This window comes from Orycteropus afer, unplaced genomic scaffold (genome assembly GCF_000298275.1).
Source record: "Orycteropus afer afer isolate SDZICR_OR568_19922 unplaced genomic scaffold, OryAfe1.0 scaffold00485, whole genome shotgun sequence".
Classification (NCBI taxonomy): domain Eukaryota; kingdom Metazoa; phylum Chordata; class Mammalia; order Tubulidentata; family Orycteropodidae; genus Orycteropus; species Orycteropus afer.
Genome location: NW_006922072.1, coordinates 1514619 through 1518920, shown reverse-complemented (window position 1 = coordinate 1518920; position 4302 = coordinate 1514619).

Genomic DNA, 4302 nt, shown 5'->3' with positions numbered 1-4302 from the left:
GCTCAAATTGGAGTGTCCATGCAGAAGTCCCATGTTCTCTGTAAAATCTCACTTCCCGAGGTGTAAGTTCTTGCAGAATCCCTGAGGAGGTGAGGTTTTGCAGTAAATATGGGAAGTTCATGCATGAAGCAACAACATTAAATTCTAGGCTAGAGAAATTGGCATTTGGAAATTTTTCCTTTTTGGATGGTGTGTATTTTGATGTGTGTGTGAGTGACTGTGTCCAGCCAATTTAGTTTCTAGGGACTCATGACGCTGGGGGCATCTGAAGAGTCATTCTCTTAACAGGTGACGATCCTCATATGGCTTAAGGCGACAGGTCATCTGATACTTCAGTTGATCTCCAGGTCAGGGGTTTATACTGACTCACCAATGTCAACAGGTGTCTAAAATATCCTTGCAAGAGGAATGGAAAAACGAGTCTGATGAAGTGACTGTTTCTGTGAGTGCATGAGTGTGTTTGGTCAACTGGGTCCCTAAGGGCTCAGGATGCTGGGGACAAGTGTTGAGCCATTGTCTTAACCGGTGGTGATCCTCATATGGCTTATGGCAATGGGTCATCTGATAGTTCAGTGGACCTCCAGGTCAGGGGTTTATACTGACTTCCCAATGTCAAGAGGCATCTGAAATATCCTTGCGAAAGGAACAGGAAAATCGGTTTGGCAAAGCAACTGATGGTGACAACTCCAAATTCTTAAAATTATTTAAAAGCTCATTCTTAGGTTAAGGATATTTGAATTGGCTGTCTTATATTAGCTTGATCGCAATATGAGTACCTTAAAGAGTACAAAAACATTGCTGACATCTAGTGGAAAATATGGGAATTATGCACTCTACCAATAAGACCAAGACTCCTCTCCAATGTATTTTAGACAATTTTAAGTTGGCATTTCAGAAGAATTACGGTATAAAATTTAGCCCCAGTCACCTCAGAACTCTATGCAAATTGAAGTGGCATAATTTTGGGGTGGGAATGCCTGACATTGGCACTTATGACCCCCACATTACTCAAGCAGTATGGAATGTGGTGACTGGGAAGCCAGATCAATTCCCTTACATTGATGTTTGGCTGAGTTTAGTCCAAAACCCCCCTGCTTGGTTAAAGAAGTGTGCCTGAGATACAAAATTATCAGTTATGTTAACAGCTTCAAAGTCAAATAAGGGCAAAAATCAGACCACCATCCTACCTGTCCAGGAAGAGATCGATCTACCCCCTCCCTACAATCAGAAACCTAGCAACCGGCCCCCACCAGAAGTACCAGTAACCCCAACAGCACCCGAATCCATGGAGCCCTCTCTTCCTTCCCCCCACCATACTTGCATACCCCTGGAAAGGCCAGTTGCACCTGTGCTCCCATTGCAGGAGGTGGCCCCAGCTCAGGAGACCCCCACGATCATCCTTTCCTCGTATACACTCCTTTCTTGTCAAGTCATCTGTATAACTGGAAAAATCAACACCCACCTTTTTCTGAACAACCACAGGCATTAATTGGGTTATTAGAGTCAGTCTTTCAAACTGAGAGGCCCACATGGGATGACTGTCAGCAAATTTTGGTTGTTCTGCATGGCAGAAGAAAGGAGCCCTATTAGACAGGAGGCTCATAAAGCAATAATAGGTCCTGTGGGGGGAACAGCAGAAGAAAATAGGGACAAGATAGAAATGGAATTTCCCCAAAGGAGACCTGATTGGGACCCAAATACATCAGGCGGCTTGTGAGCACTGAAAAATTACCAACAATTCCTACTAGCAGGTATAAAGAATGCAGCATGGAAGCCAACCAACCTCTCTAAGGTGTCTGCTATAATTCAAAAGGACACTGAGTCCCCTGATGCATTCTTGGAGAGGCTGATAGATGTTTACTGAACCTACACTCCCATTGACCCAGAGGCACCAGCTAACCAGCAAGCTATTAACCTAGCCTTTGTAACCCAGTCAGCACCGGACATAAAAAGAAAATTACAAAAGTTAGAGGGGTTTGAGGGAAAGAATTTATCCAAACTATTAGAAATAGCTTGCAAAGTATACAATAATAGGGAAACTAAGGAGGAGGCAAAATGGAGAGCGATGGCTAAGGCTATGGTGGCAGCTTTCAAGGAAGCCGAGAATCCCCCAGAGGATCACTGGATAAAAGTCAGTTTAGGCCTACAGCTAGGAAATATAAACCCTCTCTAGGGAGAAACCAGTGTGCTTACTGCAGAGTGGAAGGACCTTGGAAGGGTAAGTGTTCACTGAAATCGGGGGCAAAAGGGAAGTCCCCCATCTTGAGTCTAACAGAATCAGAATAGGGGTGCCCAGGCTCATTTTTCCTAAACCTCCACGAGCCTAGGGTCACAATGAAAGTTGAGGGCAAACCTGTTAGCTTTCTAGTAGATACAGGAGCCACACACTCCATCTTAACCTTACCCCTGGGACCTGTATCCTCGGCCTCCATTGTAGTCTAGGGAGCTACAGGGAAAATGACTCGATGTCAATGGACCATGCAGAGAACCATAAATTTAAGAGACCATACTGTCACTCATTCTTTCATCCTTATGACAGACTGCCCGTATCCCCTGCTCAGTCGAGATTTACTTAGGAAACTTTGGGCTACTATCTCCTTTGGAAATCAGGAAGCCTGCTTGTCTGTCTAGCTACCCACTTTTCTCTTAAGCTGCCCTCTTTCTGAAGAATATCTATTACAGACTGATGACTGCCTACTGAATCTGGCTGATGAGTACCTGAAATACCTTAAACAGACATTTTTCAGAGTGTGGCAAGAGATTAATCCACCTGGATTGGCAAAACATTAACCGCCAATCATCATCCAGCTAAAAGCCAGCACCTCTCCAATACAGGTAAAGCAATACCCTATAGCATGGGAAGCCAAGGCAGGAATTACCCCACACATCAGGCGGCTGCTGACCACAGGGATTCTAAAAAAATGCCAGTCCCCTTGGAACACGCTGCTTTTGCCAGTACTGAAGGCACAAACTAGAGACTACCGGCCTGTTCAGAATCTGCAGGAAGTAAATAAGCAGGTGGAGACTATACACCCCACTGCCGGAATCCATATACCCTACTGAGCCTCTTGGCTCCTAGCCATCAATGGTACACTGTTCTGGATTTAAAGGATGCCTTCTTTTGCATCCCCTTAGTCCCTGTAGGTCAACCAATATTTGCCTTTGAATGGACAGACCCTGAAATTGGAGTAGTGGGACATCTCACCTGGACCCACCTCCCCCAACAGTTCAAAAACTCACCCACTTTGTTCAACAAAGCCTTTAGCATAGACTTGGCAACCTTTAAAACACAATAGCTGCAATGCACCCTTCTTCAATGTGTAAATAACCTCCTATTTGTAGCCAATGACCAAGGGACCTTCAAGATAGCCACCGAAAGTCTCTTGGCCACTTTACAGAAGTTAGGTTACAGAGTCTCAGCTAAGAAGGCCCAAGTCAGCAAACAGCAAGTCACCTAATGGGATACACCCTAATCAAAGGACAATGAGTGCTGGTCCAAAGTCAGGATCACAGCAATCACCACTATTCCTGTACCTTCCACCAAATGCCAGGTAAGAAAATTCCTGGGTACAGTTCGTTACTGTAGACTTTGGATACTGGGTTTTGCTGAGATAGCCAAGCCCCTGTATCAAGCCACATGAGAAAATGGGACACTTGAATGGACAGAGATTGAACAAAAGGCCTTTAAAATCCTAAAGTGAGCCCTTGTGCAAGCCCCTGCCCTGGCTTTGCCTCATATTTCTAAACCCTTTCTTCTCTTCGTGTTTAAATGGTTGGGGATACCAAGAGGTGTCCTTACCCAAAAATTAGGACCCTGGGACATACTGGTAGCTTATCTGTCAAAAAGATTAGACCCAGTGGCAGCAGGTTGGCCTCCATGCATCAGGGTGATAGCTTCCACTGCCATTCTGGTCAAAGAGACAGACAAGTTAACCATGGGACAAAAACTGTCTATATTGGCCCCCCATTCAGTGGACTATCTACTTAGAAGCCCCCCAGACTGGTGGATGACTAACATCTGAATCACTCAGTAACAGGACTTGTTATTGGACCACCCCAGAGTACGTTTCCTGAAACCCTCCATCCAAAACGCAGCTACTCTCCTACCTGAAGCTGAAGTGGACCACGATTGCACAGAGGTGTTGGAGGAGATCCACAAGGTAAGGCCAGACCTTACAGATGTCCCCCTGCCCAATGCAGAAGCAGAACTGTTCATGGATGGGAGCAGCTTTATGGACGAAGACACCAGGTATGCCGGGGCTGCAGTCATCACTCTAAACTCTGTAATTTGGTCAGCCCCCT